This window comes from Lepidothrix coronata, unplaced genomic scaffold, assembly GCF_001604755.1.
Source record: "Lepidothrix coronata isolate B3197 unplaced genomic scaffold, Lepidothrix_coronata-1.0 Scaffold74, whole genome shotgun sequence".
NCBI classification, from domain to species: Eukaryota; Metazoa; Chordata; class Aves; order Passeriformes; family Pipridae; genus Lepidothrix; species Lepidothrix coronata.
The window spans coordinates 2204847-2228057 of record NW_016690254.1 but is presented as its reverse complement, the minus strand read 5'-3'; the positions used below and the strand labels follow the sequence as shown (position 1 = coordinate 2228057).

General features: G+C 38.5%; 1 protein-coding gene across 4 annotated transcripts in view; it reads right to left on the bottom strand.

The window, feature by feature from the left end:
• ZMYND11 (zinc finger MYND-type containing 11) overlaps positions 1-22190 on the bottom strand; it is a 105889-nt gene extending 83699 nt beyond the window's left edge. The window contains exon 1 of one of the 4 annotated variants that reach the window (XM_017819381.1): positions 21962-22190. The gene's annotated coding sequence lies outside the window, so the exon portion shown is untranslated. Of the gene's footprint in view, positions 1-21496; positions 21590-21961 lie in introns of those variants that run through there. The other 3 variants (XM_017819384.1, XM_017819385.1, XM_017819382.1) reach the window with 3 other exon arrangements.
• Positions 22191-23211: the final 1021 nt, after the last annotated feature.

The window sequence follows — 23211 nt, the reverse complement described above, 5'->3', positions numbered from 1 at the left end:
TGCCCACAATCTAAAGCAGGGGGAGTTGAGTCTTTGAAAGGTTAAAGAGCTTGCCCAAGATCTGTAAATAGCAGAGACAAATCTCCAAGCTCCATCTCCCCTCCCTTACTCCACTGTCATGAATCAGAAATAATCCTGCACCAAAGCTTTATCCCAGGGATTACAGAAATTATTTTAAAAGACTGCATATGGGGAAAAATGCATAAATCAAAAGTTCTGACGTGAATTCTAAATAATTTGATTTTAAGAGAAGTAGAGTTTCAGTTCAATTCTCTGCTCCAGTTATAGTCTCTCTTCTGAAAATCAAGAAACTCATTTCAAAATAACCAAGATGAATAAACACTCTTTTCAGTAGAGCAGCAAATCAGGTAGATGGATGTCTTAAAGATACGTGTTCGAAGTTTCACATCTCATTAGTGCCTACAGCCCTCCAGTCTCAATCCTGACAACAGTCAATAGGTTTTATGAACAAGCATGTTCTGGAAGAGACGCTGGACTATGTGGCTGATAAACAGACAGATAAGATGGTACAGAAATACAAAACGTCAAACATCCATTTACTACAGATATCAGCCTGGGAGCTTGCAGTAATGTTTATGCAGATAACTAAAAAAAAAAAAGATCAAAAGGAAAGCTATGCAAGTAGTTTGGTTCTATTATTTATTATAAGATTTTGGCTTTGTAAATATAAATCAAATACAAATGTACAGCACTGCCAAGGAAATAAATTATATTAGATATCTATACATTAATACATTCCAGTAAACCAGTCTAAGGAACAAATCTAGCCATAATTCAGTCAAGAATCTGTACAAAACCATACTATTAAATTTCTATGGTATGTGAAGAATAAAATAAGTTTAAGCAATACAGTTCTTCAAATCATATCAAAAGCAAAATGACTGCAAACTCCTAAAGCAATGTTACTAATTTATCATTGTTACAGCTTAAGAATGTAGCCACATCACATAAATTGCTTCTCCCTCATGTAGTATCTCTGAATAGCTCAATTTGGAAAAAAAAAAAAATCCAAAGTGTATTACAAAGACACTGCACTTTTATAGCACAGGAGGTAGCAGACAGTGAAACAAGAAACAATATAATGGGATGAAGAATTATATGCATTTTCCATTGGACTTATCATTTATATAATAAATACACAAGTGCACAAAAAAATTGAGACACTCGATTGTTTCTCTTGAGAGAAAAAAACCTGTTTGGTATAGGGCAGCTAGTTGGAAGACACATAGATTTTTCAGTAATTCTGAAAGGAAAGTAGTCAATAACAGCTAAAATATAACTCATACTACAAAATGCCTTCCTAACAATTTTGGGATGTTACAAGGTGTACATCTACTTTAATTAAAAATAAGGTAAAGATATTCAGAATCCTACACAACAGCTTTGTCTTTCTTGGATCTCATCCAGGAGGAGTAGTAGACTTCATAATTTTTTCTCTTGTAATTAAAAAAAATCAGATTTCTATTCTAGTCAATTATATATTTTTCTGCAAATCTTTATTAAAAAAAAAAGAGCAAGGGAAACACCAGGGGGACTTAATTTCCTTCAGGTTATTCAACACATTGATACAATTTTTGTACCCTTAATTCTATGTATCCTATATTCATGACCTACTCACCGCTCTTCTACTTAGACATAATATCTGAGTACTTCTCTGCTGACTTCAGTTATTTTAGTCATTTTCCCACACCAAGAGCCTCCTCAGTTCTCTGATTTGCTATAAATTTTCATGGATTATAAGCCACCTCCCTGACATCCTCCCCTTTCCTTGTTATATCTTGTTTCCTGCAATCGTGGGAAAGGGATACGGGACATTTCATCTGTGCTCTGCCTGATTTTCTTGCTGGTCCTTACTGCCTTTTATTTCCCATTTGCCAGCATCTCAAAAAGCCCAAAGGTTTTGTAAAAAGAAGTACCAATCAATAAATTACAAATATTTTTTTAAATGCTCCCAAAACTGCTTTGAAAGTTTGGTGCATATAGTGAACGTGAAAATGCTAATTACGAGGAATAAAAAATAAACTGGCTTATGTTTTTAATTGGCCACAGCTAACAGCTATAAGAAAGCAAGCAACAGAAGTACATATTGGAAAGCCAATCTCATTATTTAAAAATGCAGAGCTTCTTTTTATTGGGAGTGTTTTAGATGCTGTTTCAAGCAAGCTTCATGAAGAAAAGTGAAAAGTAATTATATTGTCTCCATTTATTCATTTTTTTAAAAATCACTATTTTTAATAATTCTTAATCTCAGACAAGAAAGTTTTCTTCTCAGTCTACTTTTTCTTGTTTTTCTTTACAAAAGGAAAAGCTTGCATAAAATGTGTGCAAATATATTTTGAGAAAGAATTAAAACAGACTGCCTGACCTGATAAGCCCTCTGGAAGACTCAGCTAAAAGTCTAAGAAATAGAAAAGCTGAGCTGCAGGAAGATTGCACTGACTATTTTGGTACTAAGTCTCCTGTCTCATGTGCCACTCCTACCTTTTTTAAGCAGAAATGACAATACATGGCCAGTTGCTGACAGCCAGCTTCAACACTACAGCAGATAAATCTGTTTAAGAACTCTGTCCAGCAGGTATGTCTAAGTTCAGTTCCTGGCAGTGTTACTGGCTTGCTGTTACACCAGGGAAGTTTCTTAACTTTGGTTAAAAAATACATATAATATGCATATTCTTTTGATTTCATAAATTTTCTTCATGTTTTGTAAAATGGAAAACCCCCCAACATATACATTCTGATTACTGAACTCTCTAGTCATTCTTGAATGATGGGTACTCAGATTCAATGAGTGAACACTGAAGAAGCCACTCCTGTTTAATTACACTCAAGAAAGGAATCCAAGAGGGCGTTTCCAAGTGTAGGGCTCATGTTCTACAGCACAAGCACCCTCTGTGCTGAAGTCTGAAATCAGACAATTTCTGTAAGAACAATATTCAGTTCTCTAGAAAGCTCTGAGGGCAGCTCCAGATTTTATCACAGTGAATGTCTCAGCTCACTGATGACACCAGAACTTCTGATGTCATGGCAAAAAGTAAAGAATGGGCTCTGAGCAAATGCAAACCGAAATACATTTTGCTCTTCCCAGAGAAGAGACATTCACTTTGAACAAAGAAATAGCAGTACAGCACTGGTAAGAGAATTGCTAGCAAGATTTGTTGTCTCTTGGTGAAGATTTTAAGGAAGATATTTCTCTGGAGGAGGATGATGTGACTCTTCATGATATTCTTTCCCAAGTTGTTAGCAGTTTCTCAATTTCAAAATAACATTCATTTAGTTACTAAGTACAAAATTTGCTATTTTTATTGTAGCATTTTCTTTAAAACTAATCCAAAAATCATAGTAGCAACTGTTTTTCACTATTTCTATGGTGTAGGCACAATTCCATTTCCTGCTACTATGGGGGTACCAGCAACTTGGAGTTCTAGCCATTTTTACAGAGCTGTTAAACAATTTAGCATATTAAATCTGCTTGCCTTTTGCTTTCGCACTTGCCTTCCTTTTTATCAAAACCACTTTCTCTACATCTCTACTCTTCTTACTTCTAATTTTCTATTCTTCTAGTGCTAAAAGTATTGGCATATTATCTTTATCTGCCTCTGCCTTAGAAGCAGACCTGTTCTCAGAATAACATGGAAGTGTATGCCTTAGCAACTGCTCCCCTCTAATTTATACTCCAAATGCCTCGTAATATAGCGAAGTGCTGATACTGCTATTTTACAGGGAGGAAATCATGCCATAGAGGACTATATTCAAAATCTGTTACAAGCACAAAAATGAGGCAGCATGACTGGTAAATCATTTCAGAAACCTGATGAGTTATTCTCATCTGCTCCATACTGAGCCCATGGTGGCCAGTGCACAGCTCCTGAACCACTCCTGGCTCACAGTATTTCAGGTACAGTTCCCATGAGGCTGCCAATCCTGTACCTGATGCAGCGATGGCTGAATAAATTCAAATTATTGGATTTGAAAGAAACAAGTCAACAAAGGTTGCCAAAGCAAACATCACCCTAGCATTCAATACTGAGACAAGTCTCAACCTCCATTTCGGGAGCCCTCAGCTATCCAAAGCACATGGTATGGGAGTTTTGGCTCATATCCCTATAGGAATATTAGTGTGTAATCCACAGGGTAAGTTTGGCCGTATAAGCCCTGTATAGTAAACACTGAAAAGAAGTCATGTCACGACATGTCTGATACAGACACCATGACAGGTTCCTCCACCTGAAATACTCATGCTCAGACCCTACAGCCCAGCTTCCAATCCGCACTTACCAGATTGGTTGTGTGTTGTCACCTTCACACCAGTACTGTGGCTTAAGTGGCTTTTTACTCTCTTCCATAGTCACCTCCTTCTAGACATATTTGCAGACATATTTGTAGAGATCATAAGAACCATAGGGATTAATCAAAGACACATTTACTGAATTTCTTGGGTATGACAAGAAGCTACTCAAATACATGCGATACTCCAGGGCTAAAGATGAAGAAGGTAACATAGGTAATGGCATCGTTTCAGCCTCTCTGTTTGAACACTAGAGTAATGCCAACATCTAATTCGCAATAAATGTAAATCCTAGCTTATTAATGCAACCAGGCTGTAAATAAAAGTAATAAACAGATATTTCTACTGACTCAGCAAAACAGATGCCTTCCCACCTAACACACCTGTAAGGCCCACAAATATCAGTTCTTCTCCTAAATCAAGATCTGACTAGAGGGACTGACACTGCTATGAGGAACCTGGAGAATCTGGTGATTTGAAGACAATGTGAATTATCCTGGGTCTTCTAGGGGGAGCCTTTTTGTTGTGCTGAATAGAAGAAATCCTAAGGAGAAATGTGTCCTAAGCTTGTGGCCTCTAAAGGTAGGTGTTGGCTAATTGAATGCTTGGAGGAAAGGGTCTCTAGCCTTTGGGATCAGGAACAAAGCTCAGCTGATGAAATTACAGGAAAATTTAAGGAAGATAGACCATGTGTCTCTTCTACTGTCTGAAAAGTTTACTGTAATTCACTTTAGTTGATGGGTAGAGAAAAGCAAACAAGCTAGGCTGAGAGTCTCCATAGTACCTATGGCACACATTCCTCTACAGTCAATTTTTGAGAAGAGTGGAAAGTACTCCCTGGTGAGTAGCAACTGGATAAGGTTGTTAGTGTTTTTTCCACAAACGTCTTGTAGCCTTGAACTTTTTTATGTTCACGGCACTCCGTAAGATTGTTTTTTATTTTTTTTTTTCATTTTATAGTTGTGGAACAAAAGCTGTATTTGGAAGGCCTAGCAGAGGTACCCAATCTAAAAATCACAATTAACAGGGTGTGCAATTTCAGAAGTCTGATAAGTGGTTTTTAGCCTTTGTTCGCAGTGAGATCAAAATAATTGCACCCAACAACTAACACTATCCAGGCTATTCTGCTGTTAATAGTCCTGGGTATCTCCAGTTAGCTTACAGCTCAATGCATTATTTTGGTGACTTTATGCAAAACAGAAACAGTCTCCATCACAAATTTCTACTATAGACAAAAATAACATGAGCACATTAAGCTGCTTTCGCTTGTCACCCCTGATGAACTTCATATGGCAACCAGACCAAAAGCCCCTGCTGAGCCCCCGAAGCTGAATGTGAAACGGAAATATCACAAAAAAACACTTCCAGCATCCCAGAACATGACTCACACCACATAAGTACCAAATCACTACATTTAGAAGATTCTCGTCTGTTTATTCTGTGCGGATAGATCAAGCACTCTAAAACTCCATTTGCCGAAGGAAGAAGACTGGGCACCAGGGCTCCTAACTTGGTAGTTTCCTCCTGTGTAGGTTAACTTCAGGCAAGTCACTGCATATCACTATAGTACTATTTCCAAATGCAAAACTAATTATACTAATCCCCTTTGTGCAGCACTTAAACATCTATGGATGAAAAGAATTATCTGAAGAACTATTTACGTTATTAGAGAGAAAAAGTAAAATACTGTGTGGAAAGCCAGGGCCAAGTCTCTTCTGTCAGTTTGTCCTTCTTGACAGGTATAAACTCTTAGGTTCAGAAATTACTACAAAATGCTCTTTAAAATTGATGTGCCTTCCTGAGCAGAGTAAAATGGGGAACTTATAAGGGAAAATCATTGAAACATGAGAAGGAAAGCTGTAAACTGTCCTAAGGGCCAGATTTTTTAAGATGTGCGAAGACAGATATCAGGTCCATATGTGGTGAGATTTTCAGAACCAACATTTATTCAGAGTCCCACTAAAATCAATGGCAGCCCAGTAGCATAGTCTTCGCAGACAACTGCAACTTTAATCACTGATAATTGAAAATCTGACTGCAAGTAAACAAACTAAACCAAAATTGTTTAATGTTGCTTGTATGAGTTTTGTGGAAATTTTTTTAGACAGAAATGTTACTTTTCTATTGCAGTTTAGCAATCCATAAATGCTAATGAGATCCCGTGCTGTTTGCCTTGTGATAATTTTTCCTATTAAAATCTTGTTCTTTTTTTAACCTAATAAGCACATCACTAGTCTAAGCACGTTCATTGTTCAAAGTTTAAATTTATAGCTAAAATAAAGAGAGACTGCTTACCAGTAACCAGAATTCTTTGAGACATGAATTTCTATATTCAAACCAATGAAATACCTATATGTCCTTTCACTCCAGGCTGGTCTTGTATCTTTGCAATTAATAACTATATAAGGCACTGACTGTGCCACTTTTGGTTTCCTCCCAACCATAGAGAGAAAACTCAGGGAAATTCCAAAAATTCTTAGGGAGAGCAAAGTAATCAAAATAGAAAACATATATGTAAACTATACATATTAAAAAAAAAGTTACCTATTGGTAAATAACTTATTTTTCTCTTTTTAAGTGTACAAGTACATTTTATCAAGGTAAGTTAAACAACTGCATCTGGCAAGTATCTATCTGAGGTTTTCAAGTCTGCTATACAAACTATTCCAGCACTAACAGCACATGGTGAATATAGGGATGGAGCTCCAGACAGCATCATCTCCAATATCTCAGCTATTTCTTAACCATGTTGTGTGCTCTGGAGAAGTACTCTGTAATAACAGTGGGATATTCATCTTTGCAGTCTGATAGCAAATTTTGACACAGTCTCCGATTGACTTCGACAGTCTGTGTGGAAATGGCTGAACTGTTAAACCCTCCAGAAAACATACAATGAATAGCCTGAAGCATTTGAATGTGTGAATATAGAAGTAGACAACCCATGACATAAAAGCATAAAAATATAAATTCTGCTTTAGAGGAAGAACACCAGAAATAAAATTTTGAGATTAAATAAAACCTGCTGATTAAAAAGTATAATTCTATCATGATCTGAGACAGAAAATGAAGAATGTTATTCATAAGAACATATGTGTCTCCTGCAAAAGCCTCTGAGGAAGTGGTCTTGATGAAAGCAAAAGTAGTAAACACCAAGCCCAAGACCTTAATGAGGCTAAGTGAGAGTTCAAACTCTTTTACCCTTAAGCAGATATTCCATAACAGCTTTAATAAATGATACAGAAGGAGGGTAAAAAAAAAAGGTAAGAAGCCACATGGATCTCATTCCCATAATGTGCAGCATGTGGATGGTGGATGGCTTTCCTCATTGAAGCATTCCTGATTCTTTCCATTAAAAAAGTCCCCAGATGGCAAAAAAGAGCCAACTAGACAGACACTGCTAAATGGGTACCTGTCTACCCCAGAGCATTGAAAGACTTTCACTTCAACCCCTTCACTTACACATGACAGGCTGGCTGCTTTCACAAGGACTTGTGACAGCATTTTCAGTGGGTTAGATCCACAGGAAATAGGTAAAATTATTTAAGCTGTGTTACACAGAAGCTAAAAGTCAGAATAAGTGATCAGTGTATTTCTGCTAGATAAGGCCTCAAAGGTTTGGTACTAATGGGTATCTGTGACCTAAAGTGAAAAACATTTTTATTGAAAATCTTACCAAAAACAAGGCCAGGACAGATATTCCTAAAAATGTTAAACAGATCAAAATAAAAAGAACAGCAATTTCAGAAGCATATACATTGTCCTAAATCTTTCTGTTGTGTAAGGACATAGTACATTATTTACTGCTTTTATTAGCAAATGAAATCATGTAAAAAGAACTACTAACAATAAGAAACACCCACGTTAGTTAATATGTAAATTCTAAGACATATTCAAAACAATTTTTTCCATTTCTAGAAAAACAAAGCAAGCCCAAACCTCTTTTTCTGAACAATCTTTTTGAGCTGAGCATGATTTCACTCACAAGTACTAGTCAAAAGCATTTTTCTTGAAAGCATTTTCAAAATGAAAATCGTTTTTCCATCTACTTCTGATATCTCTGTGAAATGGGGTACATCTGCACCATGGATGAAGCATCTCTAAGCAGACTTAAGTTATTTTTGGAAGAACACTGGGACAGTTCTTGTAAACATTAGACTGCTATGGTTATACAGTATGGTCTAACATCGAATTATTTTGAACTCCTTTGGAAATCCATTCCAGGTTAATATTGATTATTAATATCAATCAGTTTCAAGAGTTAGCTTGGGTTCTTTTTCACCTACCTCTTACTCTACAGTAACAAACAGTAAGTTCTTCCTACTGTAATTTAAGCAGGATACTGAGAGACTGAGTGGTAAATGATAAAATGTTCCTTTGTATGTAGAAGAGAAACATTTCTGTGCCAGCAGATGATTGCCACGTGCAGATCTGTGATTGCCTAAGTCCTATTGACATCACCACATAAATTGGCTCCCATTCCCTTTGTCATACACTTGTAAAATCCATGCCTGATAACCTTGTAAAAAAAAATAAATATAGTTTAACTACAATACAAACAAGCATTATTTCTCCTACCAGTGAATGATATCCATTCCTGCTGCACAAAATATCATGTTTAACAGTGCACACTACTCTGCAACTTTACCCGTGGTGTTCCAGCTTTTGAAGGAGGGTCTTCTACAAAGCATTCTTGAACTACACCTCATATTGGGATTTTTTTCCTCACCCCTCCTAGATCTACCTAGTTTTCTCACCTCTCTCCTTTGTCTCCATCATCTCTTTGCTGTCTTCTTTTACATTTGCACTTCATGGATTGCACCTTTTCTTCTATTTCATAAACTCTGAAAACCTACCTCTTCTATGAATGCTATTACTGAACATGCCACTTCATATTTTTTCTGTACTGTATCATGCCGCACTACACTTATTGATGCACAAATACTAAATGTAATTTGGAGAAGGAATTTTTGTGACTTTTTTTTTATCCTGTGCTGTTATTTTGTAAATTGCCAAGTACAGATGCTTTGCTATTTAAATAACAGTAACAAAATCCAGATGAAACTTTACAGAAATGTAGGTACTCCGAATGTAATTACCCAAACAGGAAGTTGGCCAGGACAAGAGGGCAAGCATCCTTACTCTTGTGGAAAACACCAACAGACCATACAAGTGGCTTGGATGAGCCAAAATAAATATATACTTTAAATAAAAATTTCCAAACACGGTACACCATCATCTATCACTTTTTGGTTATCTAAAGTACCTATCAAAGGTGCTAGAGCCTCATTAGCAAACACCTTCTCCAGGCTGCCTCCCACTGCAGCTTGCTGTAGTCTGACACGCAGGAAGTGAAGGTCGTCATTTAAATTCAAGAAAAACCGACTGTAAAGCAGCACATTCTGCCCGACGTGGGGCTCCTGCAACAACAGCTCGCAGGCACCTCCCCACCGGGCCTGGCAGTTCGGTTAATTCCATTAGTTCAGTCAGTGGAACTCGGAAGAAATACTGGAAACCTGGGCTGTAATTTCAAACTGTCAAGAGCTCCTTTGTTTCTAAACTTCAGCAGCGTAGATATGAAAAGGTTTGATACCCACTGCAATATTGCACTTCAATTATTAGTTTGATAATCATCTGGCCACCACACCCAGCAACACAGACTGAACTCAACAGACACTTGTTTGCTCTCCTGCAGGAGGGCCTCAGACTGCTTAAACACCACTCCTACACTGCAATTCAGCCACTCAAACCCTTTTTTAAGAGGCATCTTCAGGTCTTGAAGGAACATACCTGCACGTATGTTCCCTTAACACTGACTTTTTGATTTTACTATTACTGAATTCTCATTTTCCTTTACCATGCAGCTGGTTTCAGCACCTTCCTTTAACCTGAGTTGCCTTCCCTGACTGAAGCCCCTATTTTCTGGTAAAGAAATACACATTAAGGACACAGCACATTCATTTGAGTTTGCAGCCCTTTCCATGTTCTTCCAAAAGAAAGAGAGCAAAAGCATCGGATCCCTGTTTAACCTGCCTTAATGCACTGAGGTCTTACTCAGTGCATGGGATGGCAGTCATGAAACCTTAGTCAAATTACTCCTCTGTGGTTGGACTCCTCATGTACATGTATCATGACTAACTACTTCAAAAAAGAAAACACATCCCAAAATGCCCAGATGAAAGTGTAACAAGAAGTTGTATCAAAATTGTCATAGACTAACATAATAAAGCAGAGGAGCTATTAAAAATCAGAGAAAGAAACCACTGAAAAAAAATCACTTATTAAGAAAACATTGCAAATTAGACGAACAACTGACCCTCTGTTTAAAGTCTCTCTGCTGAAGGTATAGTAACACAGAGATAGTTAACATGATCATAACCTCTCATGTGATGAAGCTTTCAGTGTACATCAGGGAAGCACAAGGAAATAAGCCAAGGGATCCAGACACAGACAGATGGAATTAACATCTCTGGATTCTGAGCTTGCATTGAACAAGAGGGAAATACAGTTCCCATCTTCATATGAAACACAACTTCCTTCTTCCACCTGCACCCAGACAACAATACCTCAGAAGAGCATGAACTTTCTTTTTCATGTCTGTAGGGAAATAACTGAAAAGCACATGGGTGACCCTTTAAAAACTGCTGGTGCCAAGTGCATCACTGCCAAAGAATTTACTGTCCCTCTTTAGACAAGATACTTGCCTAGTGCATACCAAGAAGAAGTTTATTTCATTGTGAGTAGCTCCCTCTCAGAAAATACAGGACATTTAGAAGCATCACAACATTTTTCTCTGCTTTCCACTGCCACACATTAGCTGCTGCCATATTTATTTCCCTTTTTATATATCTAGGTCATTGGGCTTCTACTATCGCAGCACTTAAGAGTCTAAGAAATTAGGTTTCCTAATGCTGTTTAACACATAAAATACAAACTTTTCTCACTTTTTTCACATGACTATACTTAAAGAATAAGACATTTTTCAGAGCAATATTTAATTTCAGAATGTTATTTGGGGTTATAATTTTAAGATGTGGCTTTCATTTTCATGCTCACAAACTACATCCGTTATGAAAATATTTCTTAGCAAGCTGCTGCCTAATTAGATGACTTAATCTTGCAGAACTCTGTATTTAAAAGCAAAAGAACTACCAAAGAAGATCAAAATCAGATTTTTTTCCATTGTTTGCTATGATGTGCATTTTTTTCTATTTATACTATGTACAGAATAAAGAAAAAATAGTTGAGTGATAAGATCATGAATTCACATTGTGTTTTCCTTTATACTGTTCATCTGTTAACTGGGGTGTTTTTATAGCTTGTTTGCTTTTTAGTTTTTTTTCTTTTTTTTCCTCCAAAAGTGACATTTAGAAGCCAATAACCCAAAGTGTATTACTGAACTCTCTAACAGTGTCCAATAGGTAGACGACCTAGCTGCAGGGTGATTAAATGATTTAACTGCTAGATCAATGAATGCAGCATGAATTAAAATGGCTGCAAGCCTTTCCAGGCATAAGATGAGACCTAAAAAAAAAAAAATGGGTTATCTTACTTTTTAGTGCACGAAAACGTAACCATTCACTTTAAAAAGAAAAAAATACATGTTTTCCTGAGAAATAATACAGCGTTATTCTAATATATGGTGACTAAACCATATATTTTTATTGTCAAAGATCTGACTATATTTTGCCATTCTCATACTGAATAACCTCATTCAGGAAAAAGCAGTCTCTGCTCAAGAAACATAATGGTGCTAGGATCTGGTCCAAAGTGAACTGTTATCTCACGCGTGAAGATAATGAATGTTAATTTAAAATAATGTTCTTTCAACTCCAGGTTTTTTTTCATATAATCAATCAGGCCTGAAAATGTGTGCATGCGCTCTCTCTCACACGCTCACTCTCTCTGTCACTCATCCATAAACACTTCATTTTATATTCTCATTCCCAGATATTCAGGAGAAAATTTACTGCAGGTGTAAACTAATATTGCTCCACTAAAATCAACAGTGCTGCACCAAATGACGTTAACATAGACAGTGGTCCTCTCTCCCCTATCCTGTGACGTGTGTACCTTGACTTCCACTTAATGCACATCTCATGCCAAACTCTCCCTTTCTTCCTTTCATATGTGCATTTCCCAGCTCTTATTTGCACTCGACAATCACTATAGCCTTTCATTAACTGGCCCCTCGAGGTCTCTTATCTCCATCAAATACCTCAGGAGAAGCAGGTACACATGGCTCTTTTCTGCAACCCACCAAGAAGCTCTTGGAAAATGTGCAAAGAGAAAGAGCACTGCAGTGGGAGGCTGCAAGGCATGAGGAGAGGACAGAACAGGCTTGACCTAAAAAGCAATAGGTTTTGACACTACAGCTAAAATGTTCGGTTATTACAGGAAGGAGCATTTAAAACATTTAAAAAATGGAATAAATAAAGCTTCTATATGTGTAAAACCAGGAACCATAATCTAAATTATCATTGTTTGGGAACTAGTAGGGGGGAAAAAAAGTATTCTATAGATTTCTACCTCAGAAAATCGCCTGATTTTTGGCACCTCTTTAGGAAACATCTGAGATCGGCAACGGCTGGAAACAAGACTCTGGATTACATGACATGCTAGTTTGATCAAGAAAGGCAGTTCTCATGGAAGAAGAGCCAAGCAGAAATTTGGATACCATTCCTTCCCATTGGCCCACGAAACACTGTAACTCCTTATCCACTAACTTGGCAAAGCAAACCATGTTCTGCTTCTAGGCTCCTTGGTGCACCTGTATTCAAAATATCTGTGCCATCTCTTAGCTTTAGCTCACATTTATTGGTATTTCCTGTGCCCCTATAAGGGACAAAAATCTTCCATTTTATTGAAAGCTACATGTCTTCAGGAACTAGTGCTACAACTTAGGCTTATACTTAGTTGACTGGAAAATGGGTTATTATTAACAATTTTTTTAAAACTACTGAGAAAAACAACATCAGCATGGATAAAAAAATAATAAAATGGCACCTGCAGATACTTGACTCTTAATCTATATTTCCTAAAAGGTACAAGTTGAAAAACAAGAGGAAATCTCATGTCTGGAATCAGGGAGAAGTTAGGAGTATGCTTCCAATTAGGAGATTTACAAAGAAGCCTTCTGGGAGCCCGCAGAGTGGAACGTGTGCAGGAAAAGGAAGAATGTCTTTCTTACAACAAATATTTCCTGCAAATCTATTTACTTCAGGTCAGTGTAAGAAGAAGAAGAAGACAAAGCTACAAAACTGAAAGGTGCAATTACAGAGGTAGAGTGTCCATGTTTCTCACTTTCCAACACTGTCAGTCTGAAATGCCTCCAGGTATGCATCAGCACTCTCCTTCAAAAAGATATGTCAGTGAAATAAAACATTTTCTTTTAACAAGCAAGCAAACAAACAAGATTTTAACATGGCAGCTTTTAAACAACCTGACGTTACATTCTAGTCTGGTTGTTAAGACGTCAGATATCGTGAGGTACCAATGAGCAAAGTGTACATCCCTTTTTCACTGTTCCTCAAATTTTACCATGACCAAGAAAAGTTTTCAGAAATCTATTTCTATTTGTGGAAAAAAAAAAATCTCTTTTCTTTTTTATTGAGAAAACATTAGTGTCAATGCCAAATTATTCAGTGTGCTGTATTATATTCAAATGTGAGCTTGCACGTGATGACTGACACTGAAACATTCAGCTTCCTGAGAAAAGGTTCATGCAATCAGTTCTTAGGAACATCCTAAATTCTCAACTACAGTTACATGAAGCTAAAAATGGTGCCAGTCTGGTTCCTGGGGAAACAACTAATAACAATTCTTTGTTTCTAATTAAGAAAGGAAAAAATTTTCTGTGATTTCTGAACTGCATAACAAAGAAGGAATAGAAGCACAAGCTGAGGAGAACATTACTCTTTCTAAACTCTTTGTTGCGTGGAGCAAAAAGGATTGCCCAGGTTTTGCAGGTAAATGATAATGAACAGGATGAAATGAGGTCATTTTCAGAATTCAGGTTTTTAATTTATGTTCTGTGATACAAAAAAACCCCAATATAATTTTATTATTTAACTGCTTTCACATTCACAATTTCCATAATTTTGAAACTATGTTAAAATCCTCAGTTTCCTGACATACCTGTTTTCTAGCTTTCCTAAATAAAAATAAACCTTTCTTCTCAAAATGGTATCAGCTTTTCCAGTAGGAATTTCTATTTTACCAGTTTTCTTTATTTATAATTAAGGCCTTTTATAACATACAGGATTTAAGATAAATAGAAAATGTTACAAGTCACTAACAGAAAAATTGTATCCACATTGTCTTTGTTCTTTCCATAAATACTGTAAATTCCTTCAAAGGCTAATGCACATGTAGGAAAAGTGTGTTAGCTTCAATGGAAACAATCATCAATGCAAAATTTGGCATTTGCAAGAATAACAACAGTCATACTTTTGATATTGAAAAGGCATAAAAATGCCTATGTAGCACTGCTATGTAACTCCAGTAGAAGAATCAAAAATAAAACATTACATAAAATTATATCAGCACAACGAACTGTAACGAAGTGTTCTTCCTTGAATACTGGAGTTATACATAAGGTTTTAATTTTTAAAACTATTTTACTAAACTAAATTTCATTCATCAGTATCCTCCATGGCCTATACATTTTTATGCCTGTGGGAAAAAAAGTGCCTATATGATCAAGGTCTCCATCATTATATTAATAATAATCTATGGGTAACAGTGAATTTTCTGCAGTGCATATCAATTTTCATCAGTGAACAATCAGTGACTGTGTGGCCTGTGATTACGTTTTATGAAATAGCAATTCTTTTGTTTTGATTTTGTGCAATTTTGAACCTGGATCCTACTAATTGCTTGGGGAGAGGGGATTATGCATAAACATTGGGTTTAAGCTTGTCTCTGAAATCAATGACAGCTCAGAAAATTAACAACCAACCAGAAGGAAAACTGGAGAACACCCCCCCCCATTCTGAGGTAAAATTTCCACTTTAATTTGTGCTTGTGAATGCACACACACTGCAATGTTATGCAAGGCACAGACTATCTCCTCTCCTGAAGTTTTCTTTTACTGGCAATGACACCAAGAAAATAGTAATAAGGCACAAGCAGCCAATACAGACTTGGCTGGTACTTGGTTTCTGCCTTGAAAAGCATCTGTAATTGCAAACAGGTATCTGTAGTGTGAGATCCTCTCTTACTGAATGCATAAATGTTGTGTGAGACTTAACAGAGAATGACGACAGCATGCTAAGAAACATAAAGCTCTCTTGTCTCTCAGATCTTCTCAAAGATTTGTCGAGCAATAAACATACCTCATACCCTTTTAATTTCTTTTCCACAGTATACTATTTCTAGCTACTTTGGGATTCTGGTAATCATTTTCTCTCAACCTCATTTTGTTTTACTTCATTGCTTTTCCAAAAGGTTCCAATAAAACCTCACATTGACAGATAAGAATTGCTCTGCTAAAATTAGTAAACTAAGTACCATGTCCCGTGAGTCACAGCGTGAGACTCCCATCCACCTCTCTTTAAAAGACCAGATAACAATGCCATGCCCTAAGTGCATGAGATCAAAGCACAAATGCCCACTTGCCAAAATGCTGCTTTTGAGTACTACACCTGCTAGCAGACTCCTACAGTCTGTAGCCAAAACATTAGCTATCTGCATTAAAATCATATATTTGAATATATGGCAAGTTGGTTTAATGTTTATTTTTAACATACTAACAAAGCAAGAGAAAATGAAGCATAGGAGAAATGAGAGATAAACAGCAATATGTTTAACTCTTCTTTTTTTTAAATTACTAGATCTCAAATCAACAGTATCCTATTTAGGATAAAAACAATTTATTGCAGTGAGGCCAATTCTTTGCCATTTCCACAAAAAGGGTGAATGGGATTACTGGTATTTTTGTAGGTGTGTTTTGAATTAATTTTTTAACCAATAAGTGGATTTTAGTAATTCAAATTTCACTGTGTCTGGTGCTAAAATTATTTGTTAAGAATTAGTTTTATATCATACTAGAAGTAAGAGCTGTATGAAGAGTCAGAACCACTACTTCACAATGTTTTATTCTGCAAAGATTTAATCCTGGAATTGAAAATTTAATATAGCATAAATGTATATTCAAAGGTATTCTCATTGTTGGTAAATACATCAGTAAACTATATTTTACTTATATTTTTTAATATATTTCTAATTTTGGAATTACAAATACTATGGTCCTGCCATTTGAACTAATAACATACTTTAAACTCAATTTACATGTCTCTCTACTTCCATAACAGAAACTTTTGCCTTTAGTGAAGGGGAAAATGAGAGACTGGAAGAAAATCAAAACCAGACATTTTGTACACAAACTCTCAATAACTATGCCTTGGATTTATCTACGTGGTACAGCTACAGGATCAGGCTCTGATGGGATATTACCAAAGCTGGCTGACCTAAAATTAGACACCATGAGCTTTAACTTGGGTTCATGGACATGTCACAGTGTATCACCCTTGTGCCTTCTCTCACCTGCCCACAGAACTAAAAGAATCCAGTCATTTCAGGGAGAAATAAACCAAAAGACATAAATATGAATGAAATCTTACTAAAATGCTACTTTTACCCCTAAAAATTTTTTTCGTATAATTCAACATCCAGAGCATGTTATAAATAAATAAATAAATAATAACACAGCGTTCAGGCTTGGTCAATTAACTTGATGGCAGACATTGGTATAAAGAGATGATAAAACTATGTTTAAAGACTGCAGTTGAAAATACAGGGGAAAAATATGGGCTCAATTCAGCCCTGTTGTTGCAGGGAGCTGCATGTAGAGGCCTTGGAAATCAGAGAGCTCTGTGTGCCACAGGAGTTCACCTGTGCAGGCTTGAGGCCACAGTATTTATTATACTGTACACGACCACACTGGTGTCTATCAACCCGCTGCCAGTTGCCTCCACTACACCCAGGAATGAAGGATTTTATGGAGTTTTCCACCCCTATTTTGAATTTTATATAGATGACAAGACACTCTAACAACAAGTGAATATGCATTTTTATACTGCACTGAAAAATGGTGAAAACTTCTTCTTTTCTTTTTTTTTTTGTAATATAGGAGTTAACTTTTTAAGAAATTCCTCCAAAATGGAATCATCATCTTATAAAATACCTATTTTGCAGGTTATACTCTTCCAACTGGCAGATTAAACCTTAGAACAATAACCCAATTATGAGCTAAATTTACATTCAACTGATCAAAAATGATCCAGAACCTGACAAGAACAATCTTTGTTCACAACATTTAGCACAAGCAACACTGACAGACTAAAATATATGAGCTATATAAAAGATGACATACGTTGCACTGCCCAGCTACCAAGGGCACCACGCTCCAAGTACTACACAAGTACTGTGGGAGTGTTCATTGCATCCTGAGACTAAGCAAACACAACAAAAACTAAGGCACAAAACCCCCTGCAGATAAAGAACATGATCTGACATTAGCTTCTAAACAATTAGTGCAAGAAGGATGGCTAAAGAAAGTCCTATTACATGGAAGAAAAGCCACTGCAATTAATAAAATCAGTGGCAAGGATTTGAAATAAATTTATATATTTACTGGATGGATATAAGAAAAGGAATTGCTCCAACAATTCTGATCTAAGCTTTGAAAAAAACCCCAAACTCTACTTCACTGAGGAAAGTAAACTGTTTTGTGTGTTTGGCCAGTAATTTTAAACAACTCAGCATTTTATGAACAAAGTTCATTACTGGTGTGAGGCACATATACCTTGCACAGATTAATTTTGTTTATAGTTCGACTTGGCATTTGTAACAACCCACATTATGGGTAAAAGACTTCTTTTACTGACATTTATGCTAATCTGGATCTAGCTAAAAAGTCATTTAAGAAGAAAATCAGAAGTTTACTGGTGACATCTTTATCATCACCTTGTCCCTCTTTCAGAACTTTTAGCCTGGACCAATTCACACTGCCTGAGGTCTTCACACACTTGCAGAGTTAAACGATCTGAAAGACTGTGGAAAGCAGTAACTATGAAAACTAGTTACAGGTGTGTCTATAATTTCTGAACTTTAGCTGACGGAAATCGAGTCCTGAATTTCAAAACATGTCTTCTAATTCTAAAATTTCCCAGTTGTCAAATTGTGTGAAATGAGACAATTTGCTAACAAACCAGACAATGCAGACATCTATGGAGAGGTTTAGATGCCTAAAATTAAGAAAACATTTTCAATGTTATATTTTATCTGTTTCTTTTTGAAGTATTTTATTCTAATTCAGAGATTGCAGACAGTACAGTTCAGTGGTCCCCAGGATTCGGTTCACAGGTAGAAATGCATAACAGTCTAGATATAGCCTGAGGCACTTCAAGGTGAGTTTGAGGCCAAATTAGTTGTCCACTCGCATAGTTTTTTTCTCCAGGAGCACCATGTCACTAACAGCACCCAACATGTTTTATTTACCTGCAAGGTGGAAAAGCCGAGCACACTTCACAGCCTTTCACCATCTCATTTGCTCTTGAGATGACCTTAGGCTGAAAAATGATTCAGGCTCTTCCTCAGGTCTTTCTGAACAGTCCCTTCTACTCTCTTCTATGAGGGCAGGGGGGGAACCTGAACCAGGCAACCCGAACAGTAGCTGCACACAGAATGTCTACTGGATACAAGCTGTATGGACACACCACCCCACACAACAGCAAATATCCTACAGACTGTGTGTACAGCAATTGTGGTCATGAAATTCTTGTCACTTCAATGGTGTTCAATTTTTTCCTGGAAAGTTAAGATGTATTGCTCTGGCTCATACTACATAAGAACTAAGCCAAACTACTAAGAATTTTAATTCATGGTGAACAAATTTTTTTTTTACATTTATATTTAAAATTCTTGCTTAGATTAAAAAAAAAAAAAAAGAAACCAAACCCAACCACCTATAAAGGTGCAGTACCCCATTAAACTTGTGCTACAAAGTTTCAAACTGTGGAAGAGTATCTTCTAGCGCATCAAGGAAGTTTTAAGACCCGCCCCCACACAACATCCACACACTCACAACTCCCCTCGCATAGCGTCATCACAAGACAATTTCCAACACATTACCCAGTTCAGGAGATGCACTGGAAGATTAATTTTTCTCACTTGGTCCTTTGCGCTGAACCCGATACCAAGTATCAGTTGCAGAGGCAGAGACCACCATCCAACGCACAACCAACAAAAAGTCATCTACACAATTACTTTTTTCCCCACTCACTAAAACCAAACTAACCATCAGCAAGATAAAGTGTTCTCCGATGAACTACATAGACCATGAACCATTCCCTTCCCACCCTTCTCCATACAACTATCTGGTCAAAGCAGAGAAGGTTTGTTTAGGCATGGAAAATCTGGCATTTTAATGCCATAATTCCACAGTGGGAATTAATTAATGGTGCAAATCCACACTGTAAATTATTTTGTGGGTACTTTCACTTGTATACAAAACACCAGTCAGCAAATAGTCTACTTCCCTAAAGACTTTCTGTAGCACACTCAGAATGGTTGATAATTTAAAAAAAAAAAATGTGGAGAGATGCCAGGTCCTTTATACTGAAGAATAAGGAACTAGAAAAACCCAAGGGACTGCAACTTGAACCACAAACTGGCATTTTCCCTCCCATCATCCCCCCCTCCTGACACCTGTCTCAGTGATCACCCCTAAAGAATTAAACAATTTCCTTCAGAGAACAGCAACAGAAGTGAGAAAATATCAGCCTATCTAGGACAAGAAAGCATTTTCTACCTTTGTTCTTTTTTACTGCAGTAAAATCATCTCAAAACTACAATACAGAATTACTCCCTACAATACAGAAACCATGGCAGATGATTCCAGGATGTTAAATGCCCAATTATATAATTATAAAACCAACCAGTACCAAATTAAGGAGTTTTTCACTCCTTTTCCTCTTCTCAAGCCACCCCATCTCTAGCCTCTGTAAAGTTCTTTTTTCCACGTTCGAAGACAACCAAAACCAAATTCTTAAAGTCTGTTGTTTTCAGGATAAGCCCCAAAAGACACATACAAAGTTTCTCAAGTCCTTAACATCAATATTTTACAAGGGGGCTGTTGTCTGGAGCACACAGACGGCCGAAGCCTGCCGAAGCTCCCCATCATGGGCACCCCCACACCTACACTTCCATCCTTTCCCCGAAAAGAAAGGAGACAGGCCTCTGAGCAGCCCCGAGGCAGGGGGAGAGGGAGAACAACCCAAAAAGTGCACCGAGGGGAGTTATCTGAAGACACGGCTTCAGGGGTGCACACACACACAAACCCCCCCAAGCCCCCAACAAAAGCCAGCCCCTCGATGGTCCACATTCCCCGAAATGCGGCCGCCGAGCCCGGCGGGGCTCCGGGAGGGACCTTTCTGGTGGGGGGAGCGAGCGCGTTGCTCTCGGGGAGCCGCAGGGACACAGCGGGGAAGTCGGCCCCTCTTGCCCCCGGGCCCTACCCCAGACACACTGGGGAGGCGACGCAGCCCCGGGGCCGTGCCGGGGCACAGGGCGATCCGGGCGGCGAGGCCGTCCCGTCCGCGGGGGTGGCACCGCCCGCAGCCGCCGGGGGGAGGAGGGCTGGGGTTCCGAGTTCACCCCTCTCCCCGTCCCCTCCCCTGCCCCCCGCGGGCACGGCAGCCATGGCCCCTCGCCCGGCCTGCGGGGGCCCCGCCGTCTCTCTCTCCTGTGGAGCCTCGGCGCTGTCGAGCAGCTGCCATTACTCGGGCCAAGACCCGTCCTCCAAACAGGCATCCCCCCTCCCCAGCGAGGAAATGCGGCGGCGGGGCGGGTGCGAGCGAAGGGAAAGCGGGGGAGAGTGGGGAGCAAAGCCGTGGCCCCGCGTGTGGGGAAGAGCGGGGCCGGAGGGGTGGCGGGGCCGAGGCCGGGCTGCGCCACACCCCGCCCGGCCTCGCCTCTCACGCGAGTCCCCGGCTCCCCGCGCCCTGCAGGCCCGCGCCGAGCGCTGGAAGCGGCGATTCTCCCCGGAGCGCCCCTCTCCCCACCCCACCTCCTCCCGCCCCGGCCCCAGGGCTGGCTGCAACTCGGCACGGGGGACCCGCCGCCGCCTCCCAGCCGAAATGCGACCGGGGGAAGGTGCGGGGTACAAAAATAATCGCCGTTAATAATCACACGCGCTCCGCCGCCGTCCCCTTCTCCTCCGCGGTTTCCAAGCGGGCTGCCAGATAATCCTGCCCACTCCGAAAAATGAAATAATAATAATAATAAAAAAATCCCGCCTTCCATCTCCCCCCCGCAGCCCCACACATTTTATTATTAAGTATAATTGCTCCCCCCTTCCTCATACGGCACCCCGCGGGGAAGGATTGCCCCCTCCCCTGGTGCCCAGCCCTTCCCCTGTCCCCTCTCCCCCATCTCCTTGGAACAGTGTGTACATGATTTTGTAGTTTTTTTAAGGCGCCATGTTTATAATCCTCCATCATATTAAAAAAAAAAAAAAATCCACCCAGCATGAGACACGGCGTCTCTCGCACCCCAAAGCCAGGGAGGCAGACACAGAAATATCCACAGGGCTGTAAATTCACCCCCCCTCCCGCACACACACCCCTCCTCCCCAGACTTAAAAGTCTCTCTCACCTTGTGCTGCTGGCGCTGCTTCTGCTGCTGCAGGGGGGGAGAAGTTAAGCCAGGGGAAACTTTTCAATCCCTTCCCCAGGCCGCTGCTGCCTCCTCCTTCCACATATTTTTCCCCTCAGAGTTTTATTGTGTCTGAATTTTCTCTCTCTCTCTCCTCTTCTGTCTGTCCACAGTTCAGGTTTCTGGGGTAAACAGGGTTTAGGATGGTGCTAGGGATATTTGGGAGAAGGAGAACTCTAGTGGTGTCTGCTGGAGTTGCTGTTTGTTTCTTTTATTATTTTTTTTAATAATACATTTGAAACGGATCTTTAACTATTTATTATGTATGTATTTTATCATAGTCTTAGGTCTGTACCCTGTCTTATTGCAGAGGAAAAATATGGCGCTTATCTGGCCTCGATACATGCAAATTCCTTCTATCATGAATCCAACTTGGAGAAATTACAGATAATGTTTTTGAAGTAGACGCTCACCTTGAGCAACAGAAACTAAAACATACAGAATCAACGATATGTCTCAGAGTTGTCTATATGTTATAAGCTGTGGATCATGAAATCATAGAATCATTTAGATTGGAAAAGACCTTTATGATCATTGAATCCAACTGCTAGCCATACTTTCACTGCAGGGTTGGGAAATGCATGGTAATATGAAATATATAACTTTATAAGCATATATAGATATATAAGTAGCAAGAAAACATGTACATTTTATCCTGGTTTTTATTGACTTTGAGATAAATATTAATAAATGTCTAGGAAAATTTATTCTGAAGTTTTTGAAATTTGCAGGAATTATTAAATGGATAAGTAACACACTTCACAATTAATTAAACTTGACTAGAGATGTGGCATGCTTTTATTAAAATACACTACAAGCTTAGTTCTATAAACATTTATGCATGCAAAAAAATTTACTCACTAGTATTACTAAAATAGTAGACTGAAATAATAGTGCTAATGTTGAAAAAGATGCATCCATTGTGCCTGGTCCAAGAGTTTGCACATTGAACAGTGAAATTTTCTCCAGTGTGTTCAGTAAATAAGATTTCTAGTAGTATCTAAACTCACAGTTCCTTTGAGACTGCTGCATCAGGACTTTACACCGACTTTGAAAATAAAATACAAATAACGGTTAGTTGCACAACTGTGATAAAGCTTTACTTCTATTATGTATTTAAATATGAAAGAACATTTTACATTATCTCAAATAAATACATAGGAAAGAAAGTGCTGGTAATCTGCTTTCAA